Raw genomic sequence first — 11,324 nt, forward strand, 5'->3', positions numbered from 1 at the left:
ATATAAAATAAGCCTTGGGAATTAATAAAAAAACATTCTTAGTCTTACCTTAGAGACGATCAATACTTTACCTTCGAAAAAATCCAAAAGGTAGCCAAAAGCTACCAGATGGCGACCGTGAAAAAGAAAAAGTGAAAACGGTGCAAACCAACAAACGAAAAACTCAGTTGCATGAAATCGAGCAAGGGTGCCACAGAAAAATAGCCTCTAACTGAATAATATACTTGGAAATGTGAATGTATCAATTTTGAACAGGAGTGATAAAAGTTCGTTATAAGGAGGTTTACGAGAAGTTAAAGTTGATCCTGAACGTGATCGGTTTGTTGATGTCATTCTTTTTGAACTATGAATCGAGAAAAGTTCGATTCCGAACAAGTGACGTTTTGAAATAACTGGTTATACCTGGATAAGGACATTCAAGTGTTTGACAGTGGCAACAAATTCAGACTACTGATTGGTGATCGATAAGCATGCAAGTTTGCTTTTGGCAATGAAACAAACGTGTGAAATCATCCACACCGAAGAAGAATTAGTGCCACACAGAGAACTAGTGCCACGTAGAACCAAGGAAACGGAGACACCCGCATAACACCATGAGGAAGTGAAGCAGCTGTACGGCAACAGTTTGGTAACTATGCCACCACCACCGCCGCCGATGATGGCCCCATCGTCACTGAAACCAGCTGCGCCGGTGGCGGATCGAGAACCGGGCAACGCACAGGCAGACCGAACCAGCCTACATGCCTACACACCCGCCACAGGCCCACGAGTTGTTACAAATTAATTCGACACGTAGCAGTACCTCTCCCTACTCGGACGGTTTGGGTGCATGACTGTCGGAGAGTAACGGTGATACTAGCAACAGCAGCAGAATCCGGAGGTAAGAGTTCGATGAACAGAAAACGCTGTTTTCTTTCCAATGCATGAAATACAGATGTCACCGGAGAAGATGCAAATCAAGATTCATTTTAACAGCATTGTTGAACTTACGTCAAAAACCAAACAAAAATGAATAATTTGTATATTTTTATTTCGTGTAGTTTTCAAACGGTTCAGAATATCGCCCTGACGTCAACAGAAAAGTGACAGAAAATTTTATGCGCATTTTAAAAAAAAAACTGTTGTTCTTGATCAAAAAAAAAACGAATAACTTAGAAAAAGGAAATACCTTAACGATTTTTTTTCTTTTAAACAAAACTTAAGTCATCTTGAAAACAATCATATTTTGGAAGATTTTAGTTAAAATTATTTTGATTTGACAAAACATTTACACTATGTTGTTCTGTTGAGGAATAGTGCAATAATCCGACGAAAATAAAGTCAGGATTCTATTTTAGCTTTTGTTCTTATTCAGTGTAATTTATACCAAAATCAGATAGTCTATCAAAATTGATACACTACAAAGCAGATCTATTAAAGATACATTACAATCCAAATAATGTATTTTGATCCTTCCATTTTCCAAATTGCTCTTAAGACATGAGATATAGTCGGGATTGCAAAAAACAAATTCCTCCCAAAAATGTTTCACCACAACCTGTTCACCGAATCTATGGATATTAAATTATTATATACTGTATGTTAAATTTTAATTATTAGATACTAATACATTAAATTTCAAAAAAAAATGGGGTCTAGAACAAGTAAATCCCCGACAGTAAGCGGAGATCCGCAAATAAATATAATTAATAGTTTGGAACAGCACGCAAATTGGCAAGATAACCAAGATACGAAGTACTGGTTATTACTGACCATTTGTTCCATACAACTGATATTCACAATTTATCAAACGTACACAAGATACGTCAAGCGCCAAGCATTTAAGAAGGCAAGGAAATCGCTTGCAAGTATAGACCAAATTTAGAATGCACATAAATTAGAGATAACACAGACTAACAGATAGACAAGTTAACATACGCATTTGTTTTTGCGTATTCATGCAAAGGTTACGAGAAATAGACTCGCACCTTTGCAGGATACAGCTAAATTTAAATAAGAGCAAGGGCAGGGCTAGAACCCTACAAGGTATTCTAGAAAAAAAGGAAGAAATTTCCGATCTCTATAATGAATACAAGAGCAAATTAAATAAATTAAAACATCGGATATCGCACGAAGAGTGGAACATCGAATGCGACAAGTTTCTAAATTTAAAAACAAAGTACCAAGCATCATTAGAGATCTTGGATACAACAACAATATTAAAGAAAACTACTTTAAAAACTCTAGCTAAAACAGCCATATTTTGCAGACGGCTATCGGCAGGTAAACCAAAAATGCCTGACTTTGATATTAAAACTGCGACAGCCATCGTACAAAAGTACGATGGAACTGCTGACGAGTTGGAGGCATTTATCGACTCGGCTCAGTTACTAAAAGAAATGACATCGGCAGAACATATGCCGATGGCAATAAAATTCCTTAGAACTAGATTAACGGGTAAGGCAAGACTTGGCCTACCCATTAACTTAGTATCAATTGATGCACTTACAGCGGATGTAAAAGCCCGCTGTGCATCAATCAAAACCCCAGATGAAGTTCTCGCTAAATTGAAATTTTCACAACAGCGAGGACCTCTCAACAAATTTTGTGATGAAGTAGAAGAATTAACACTTCAACTGCAAAACACTTATATAGAAAGGCAAATTCCAGGTGATGTAGCAGCTTCAATGGCTACAAAAGCTGGAGTTAATGCCCTAATTCACGGTTTAAAAAACCATGAAACACGTACTATACTTAAAGCAGGAAATTTTTCCTCAATAAAAATAGCCACACAAAAAGTATTGGAGAACTCGGAGCACGAAAGCCACAGCGTACCAAATGCACAAATTATGCATTTCCGGCACCGTCAACACTACGATCGTGTTGACAACACACGAAATTATCGTGGCAATACACGTGTTAGAGATTTTGATAGGCGACGTCCCAATGCACAAACTAACCGATATAACACATATGGTAACATGCAGCACTATACTCCTAATAATACACAAGCCAACCGATTTAGCACAAACGGGAACACGCAGCAATTTTACCAAAACAATAACAGAGGACGAGGAAGAAATAATTCGACTCCTCAGCATAACAATTACCGCAGTAAGCAAGGTCAGGGACGATATATATATGTCACTGACTCAGCACCAAGCAGCCTACCTGATCAACCAACAGCGGACCGAATCCAACCACCGCCCAACCATCTTTTTTTAGGAAACGGGCAGTCTACACATTAAACGTAGCTGCCTCGAATTTCATAAAGCTCAAATTGAACAATTCGAGCAAGATGTGCACTTTCCTGGTCAACTCAGGAGCTGACATATCACTCATTAAAAGCGAATGTATCTTGCCAGGTACAAGCATAGATACAACTCGCAAATACAAACTAAAAGGGATTATTCCTGGTGAACTGCAGAGCCATGGAATTACCAAATGCATCTTTTACATGCAAGACACACCTATTGAGGGTACTCTGCATATAATTAACGATGATTTTCCTATACCAACCGATGGTATTATTGGAAGAGATTTTTTGGCAACATACCGATGCTCGATAAATTATGATGCATGGTTGCTGTCAATGCATGTACATAACATAAATATAGATATACCTATACACAATAATCTAGGTGGCTCGACCTGGTTACCAGCTAGAGCAGAAACATATAGAATAATTAATAATTTTAATCCAGAAGGAGACGTTGTGTTAATTGCCTCAGAGATCGCTCCTGGAGTATTTAGCAGCAACGCAATTGTAAATAAAGAATCTCCTTATATAAAGATTGTAAATACCAATAACGAACCCGTTTTAATCAAACATTTGTTACCACAATATGAACATTTAACCAATTTTCAATTGGCGACGATCAGCGAAACTGATTCTCAGAATATTAAACGAAATGATGCTCTCCAAGAGGAGCTCAATTTAAAAAAATTTTCGGCATCTGCAAAAGATAGCCTTATTAAATTATGCAATAAGTATAACGATATCTTCCACCTAAAGGACGACACACTATCTGCAAACAATTTCTATAAACAAAAAATACACCTGAGTGACAAATCACCAGTATATATAAAAAATTATAGAAACGCGCATAGCCAGCGTGAAGAAATGTGCCGTCAAGTGGACGACTTAATCAAAAATGATGTGATAGAACCAGCTGTTTCTAATTATAATTCACCCATTATGCTTGTTCCAAAGAAAACAACTAGCACAGAAAAGAAATGGAGACTAGTTGTAGATTTTCGGCAACTAAATAAAAAATTACTAGCCGACAAATTTCCTCTACCAAGAATTGACGACATTCTTGACCAACTTGGCAGAGCAAAGTATTTCTCTACTCTAGATCTACAGTCCGGTTTCCACCAAATAGAAATCGAGAAAAAATCTAGAGAATTCACCGCATTCTCCTTACAGGAACGCGGACATTTTCAATTTAAACGATTGCCATTCGGACTCAATATTAGCCCGAATAGCTTTCAACGCATGATGTCAATCGCACTTAGCGGACTAGGTCCCGAGTGCGCATTTCTCTATATTGACGACATCATAGTCATCGGTTGTTCAATCAACCATCATCTTGCAAACTTGGAAAAAGTTTTTCAGAAATTAAGAAACCACAATTTAAAATTAAATCCATCCAAATGTAATTTTTTTCGAGCTGACGTAACTTATTTAGGTCACCACATTTCTGAAAAAGGAATTCAGCCAGATAAATCCAAATTTGATACGATCTGCAACTACCCTATACCTAAAAATGCAGATGACGTACGACGATTCGTCGCGTTCTGTAATTATTACAGGCGTTTTATAAAAAATTTTGCTCAGATAGCAAACCCTTTGAACAAATTATTAAGGAAAAACACTACCTTCGTTTGGAATATTGAATGCCAAAATGCATTTGATATGCTTAAAAATCAACTAATTTCCCCAACAATTTTACAATTTCCTGATTTTAACAAAGAATTTGTTCTAATAACAGATGCTTCCAAAATTGCATGTGGTGCTATCCTAGCACAAACATATGACAATATTGAATTACCAGTAGCATTTGCCAGCAGAACCTTCACGAGAGGCGAAGCAAATAAATCTACTGTAGAACAAGAGTTAACAGCCATACATTGGGCTATTAACTATTTCCGACCATATTTATACGGACGAAAATTCACTGTTAAAACTGATCATCGACCGTTGGTCTATCTTTTTTCAATGAAAGAACCATCATCTAAATTAACTAGAATGAGACTAGACCTAGAGGAATTCAGTTTTACGGTACAATATGTACAAGGTAAAATGAATGTAGGTGCTGATGCTCTTTCTAGAATAAATATCGACTCTGAAAAATTAAAACAATTAAATTTATACGTGGTGCAAACTAGAGCAAATACTCGCAAACAAACAAATTCAAATATAGACGCGATATCGAATGATGCTGAGCCCGATCAACTCAAAATCTACGAGTCGCTAAACAATGAAGAGGCATATAACCTCCCAAAATTAATGTTAACACAAGAAAACAACAAAATCCATATACAAATCATGGATAAAAGCTACAAGAGGGAATTGACTCCAGCGTTAACAGTCCCTAGCAAGCTATCAAAAAACCTAGGTCACATTTTACAAAATGTGGAATTACTGGCAAACAATAAAAAAATTACCACTTTAGCTCTAGCGCTAAATAGTGAGATTCTTAAGGATATGAATATTCAAGAATTTAAAGATAAAGGCCAACAAATATTGAAGAATGTATCAATAATTCTATATACTCGCCAGCAAATACTAGAAAATCCTGAAAAACAAAAAGCAATTATCAAAGCCAACCATGACACACCGATAGGCGGTCATGTTGGATCATATCGATTATATAAAAAACTTCGTTGCCAATACTATTGGCCAAAAATGAAAATACACATAAGAGAATATGTAAAAAATTGCCTAAAATGTAAACAGAATAAACATACTTACAAAACTAAAGAAAACCTCATACATACTCCTACACCTACTAAAGCACTAGATAGTATCTCAGTAGACACAATCGGTCCATTTTCAAAATCAAACAGTGGTAACCGATATGCCATAACAATACAATGCGATCTGTCAAAATATGTAATAATCCAAGCGATTACTGATAAACAAGCAAATACACTAGCAAAGGCACTTGTCGAAAATTGTATCCTTGTATATGGCGCACCCAAATTAATTAGAACAGATCAGGGAACAGAGTACAAAAATGAAGTATTCTTACACATGAATAAATTGTTAAATCTCAACCATCAGTTTTCTACAGCATACCATCCAGAAACAATTGGAGGTTTAGAGAGGAATCACCGTTGTCTGAATGAATACGTAAGACAGTTTATCAATCACGCCCAAACGGACTGGGATGATTGGCTGCCTTACTATGCGTTCTGTTATAACACGACACCTCACACAAACCACCAATACACACCATTTGAATTAGTATTTGGTAAACAGGCAAACATCCCACAAAATCTCATGTATTCCGAAAACACTCACACACAACCCATATACAATTTTGACCAATACCACGCAGAACTAAAATACAAACTACACTTAGCAGCACAAAAAACAAAAGCAATATTAGATAATACAAAGCAAATACGAAACTTAAGTCAAGAGAAAATAAGTAACCCAATTGATGTAAAACCTCTAGATAAGGTAATGTTGCAGAACGAAAATAGAAGAAAGTTAGATAAAGTATACCAAGGCCCGTACACAGTTATTTCAATTCAGCATCCAAATATTACCATACAAGAAGATACCACAGGTTTAAAACAAATTGTTCATAAAAACAGGATAATCAGATTATAAAAAAAAAACCACATACCACAAATGTACATCCAAAATATAAAAGCTATCTGGAGAGAAGCAAAAGCTACAAGTTTTTTTCGAATAATTTCACTTAGTTACATTATTCTTCCAAAAGGAGGGTGGTGTAATACATCTAATCACCTATCTCTAGCTCATTCAAATTAACTACCTCGGCTCGGTACACGCCTTAGCGAAACCGTCCATATGGTTCGCATGTGTCGTGAACGCCGAGAAACACCCAGCTAAAGCAAAATATATTCAATTGTTTATTGATAGAACCTTTCGCTTTACAAGCGTTTTTCCCTACGTCCAGTGCTATCTATGGGCACACACCCTCTGCCCGAGTAGCGACCAATTCTAGGTAGCCTCTCTGTCTCTCTCCAATTGGCTTTACTCAGAATAACCAAAATATACAAACATGTCGCGCAACATGCCAGCGCATATAAAATAAGCCTTGGGAATTAATAAAAAAACATTCTTAGTCTTACCTTAGAGACGATCAATACTTTACCTTCGAAAAAATCCAAAAGGTAGCCAAAAGCTACCAGACCGAAAATGGACCCCAAGCCTGAAAAAGCATCCCAAGCCCGAAAAAGGACGACAAGCCTAAAGAAAGACCCCAAGCCCGAAAATAGACCCCAAGCCCGAAAATAGACCCCAAGCCCGAAAATTGACCCCGAGCCCGAAAATTGACCCCGAGCCCGAAAATAGACCCCAAGCCCGAAAAGGACACCACGCCCGAAAAACCATAAGCTCGAAAAAGATCCCAAGCCCGAAAAGGACCCCAAGCCCGAAAAAGGACCTCAGGCCCGAAAAAGGACTTAAGCCCGAAAAAGAACCCAAATCCCGAAAAAGGACCCCAAGCTCGAAAAATGACCCCAAGCCCAAAAAAACTCCAAGCCTGAAAAGGGACCCCAAGCCCTGAAAAGGACCCCAAGCCCGAAAAAGGGACTACAAGCCCGTAAAAGGATCCCAAGCCCGAAAAAGGATCCCAAGCCCGAAAGAGGACCACAAGACCGAAAAATGATCCCAAGCAGGAAAAAGGACCCCAAGCCCAAAAAGGGAATATAAGCCCAAAAAAGGACCATAAGCCAGAAAAAGGACCTCAAGGCCGAAATAGGACCCCAAGCCCAAAAAAAGACCCCAAGCCAGGAAAAGGACCCAGAGCCCGAAAAATAACCCAAAGCCCGAAAAAGGACCCCAAGCTCAAAAAAGGACCCCAAGCCCGAAAAAGGACCCCAAGCCCGAAAAAGGACTCCAAACCCGAAAAAGGACCCCAAGCCCGAAAAAGAATCCCAAGCCGAAAAAAAACCTCAGGCCCTAAAAGGGACCCCAAGCCCGAAAAAGGACCCCAAGCCCCAAAAAGACCCCAAGCCCGAAAAAGGACCACAAGCCCGAAAAAGGACCCCAAGCCCGAAAAAGGACCCCTAGCACGAAAAAGTACCCCATGCCTGAAAAAGGACCCCAAGCCAGAAAAAGGACACCAATCCCGACAAAGACCCTCAGCCCAAAAAAGGACCATAAGCCCGAAAAAGGACCACAAACTTACAAGCCTGAAAAAGGACCCCAAGCATGCAAAAGATCCCAAGCCCAAAAAAGGACGACAAGCCTAAAGAAAGACCCCAAGACCGAAATTAGACCTCAAGCCCGAAAAGGACCCCACGCCCAAAAATGACCATAAGCTCGAAAAAGATCCCAAGCCCGAAAAAGGACCCCAATCCCGAAAAAGACCCTTAGCCCGAAAAAGGACCACAAGCCCAATAAAGGACCACAAACTTACAAGGCTGAAAAAGGACCACAAGTCTGAAAAAGCACCCCAAGCCCGTAAAAGAAAGACAAGCCTAAGGCAAGACCCCAAGTTTAAAAAGGACCCCTAGTCCGAAAGGACCGCAAGCCCGAAAAAGGACCCAAAGCCCCAAAAAGGACTACAAGCAAGAAAAAGTACCTGAGGCCCGAAAATGGACCCCAAGCCTGAAAAAGCATCCCAAGCCCGAAAAAGGACGACAAGCCTAAAGAAAGACCCCAAGCCCGAAAATAGACCCCAAGCCCGAAAATTGACCCCAAGCCCGAAAATAGACCCCAAGCCCGAAAAGGACACCACGCCCGAAAAACCATAAGCTCGAAAAAGATCCCAAGCCCGAAAAGGACCCCAAGCCCGAAAAAAGACTTCAGGCCCGAAAAAGGACCCTAAGCACGAAAAAGAACCCAAAGCCTGAAAAAGGACCCCAAGCTCGAAAAATGACCCCAAGCCTGCCAAAAACTCCAAGCCTGAAAAGGGACCCCAAGCCCTGAAAAGGACCCCAAGCCCGAAAGAGTACTACAAGCCCGAAAAAGGATCCCAAGCCCGAAAAAGGACCCCAAGCCCGAAAGAGGACCACAAGACCGAAAAATGATCCCAAGCACGAAAAAGGACCCTAAGCCCGAAAAAGGGCCCGAGGCCGAAAAATAACCACAAACCCGAAAAAGAACTCCAATTTCGAAAAACGACCACGAGCCAGAAAAAGGACCCTAAGCCCGAAAAAGGATCCCAAGCCCGAAAAAAGACCCCAAGCCCGAAAAAAGACCCCAAGCCCGAAAAAGGACTCCAAGTTCGAAAAGGACTCCAGGCCAGAAAAAAGACCCCAAGCTCGAAAAATGACCCCAAGCCTGCAAAAAAAACTCCAAGCCTGAAAAGAGACCCCAAGTCCTAAAAGGACCCCAAGCCCGAAAGAGGACTTCAAGCCCGAAAAAGGATCCCAAGCCCGAAAAAGGACCCCAAGTCCGAAAGAGGACCAGAAGACCGAAAAATGATCCCAAGCACGAAAAAGGACCCTAAGCCCGAAAAAGTCCCGAGGCCGAAAAATAACCACAAGCCCGAAAAAGAACCCCAATTTCGAAAAACGACCACAAGCCAGAAAAATGACCCAAAGCCCGAAAAAAGACCCCAAGCCCGAAAAGGATCCCAAGCCCGAAAAAGGATCCCAAGCCCGAAAAACGTCTCCAAGCTTCAAAAATGAAACCAAGCCCAAAAAAGAATCCTAAGCCCGAAAAAAACACAAATTCGAAAAAGAACCCTAAGCCCGAAGAAAGACCCCACGCCCGAAAAGGACCCCAAGCCCGAAAAAGAACACAAAGCCCGAAAAAGGACCCCAAGCACAAAAAAAGGACCCCAAGCCCGTAAAAGGACCCCAAGCCCGAAAAAGAACCCCAAGCCGAAAAAGGACCCCAAGCCGAAAAAAAAACTCAGGCCCGAAAAGGGACCCCAAGCCCGAAAAAGGACCCCAAGCCCCAAAAAGACCCCAAGCCCCAAAAAGACCCCAAGCCCGAAAAAAGACCACAAGCCCGAAAAAGGACCCCAAGCCTGAAAAGGGACCCCTAGCACGAAAAAGTACCCCATGCCTGAAAAAGGACCCCAAGCCAGAAAAGGGACACCAATCCCGACAAAGACCCTTAGTCCGAAAAAGGACCATAAGGCCGAAAAAGAACCACAAACTTACAAGCCTGAAAAAGGACCCCAAGCATGCAAAAGAACCCAAGCCCAAAAAAGGACGACAAGCCTAAAGAAAGACCCCAAGACCGAAATTAGACCTCAAGCCCGAAAATGACAACACGCCCAAAAAGGACCATAAGCTCGAAAAAGATCCCAAGCCCGAAAAAGGACCCCAATCCCGAAAAAGACCCTTAGCCGGAAAAAGGACCACAAGCCCAATAAAGGACCACAAACTTACAAGGCCGAAAAAGGATCCGAAGTCTGAAAAAGGACAACAAGTCCGAAAAAGACCCCTAGCCAGACAGGACCGCAAGCCCGAAAAATGACCCAAAGCCCCAAAAAGGACCACAAGCCCAAAAAAGTACCTGAGGCCCGAAAATGGACCCCAAGCCTGAAAAAGCATCCCAAGCCCGAAAAAGAAAGACAAGCCTAAAGAAAGACCACAAGCCCAAAAATAGACCCCAAGCCCCAAAAGGACACCACGCCCGAAAATCCATAAGCTCGAAAAAGATCCCAAGCCCGAAAAGGACCCCAAGCTCGCAAAGGACCTCAGGCCCGAAAAAGGACCCTAAGCCCGAAAAAGAACCCAAAGCCCGAAACAGAACCCAAAGCCCGAAAAAGGACCCCAAGTTCGAAAAATGACCCCAAGCATGCAAAAAGACTCCCAGCCTGAAAAGGGACCCCAAGCCCTAAAAAGGACCCCAAGCCCGAAAGAGGACTACAAGCCCGAAAAAGGATCCCAAGCCCGAAAAAGGACCCCAAACCCGAAAGAGGACAACAAGACCGAAAAATGATCCCAAGCACGAAAAAGGACCCCAAGACCGAAAAAGGGCCCGAGGCCGAAAAATAACCACAAGCCCGAAAAAGAACCCCAATTTCGAAAAACGACCCCAAGCCAGAAAAAGGACCCTAAGCCCGAAAAAGGATCCCAAGCCCGAAAAAGGACTCCAAGTTCGCAAAAGGACCCCACGCCAGAAAAAAGACCCCAAGCCCGAAAAAGGATCCCAAGCCCGAAAAAGGATCCCAAGCCCG

The sequence above is a fragment of the Topomyia yanbarensis genome, unplaced genomic scaffold (assembly GCF_030247195.1).
Source record: "Topomyia yanbarensis strain Yona2022 unplaced genomic scaffold, ASM3024719v1 HiC_scaffold_25, whole genome shotgun sequence".
Lineage (NCBI taxonomy): Eukaryota > Metazoa > Arthropoda > Insecta > Diptera > Culicidae > Topomyia > Topomyia yanbarensis.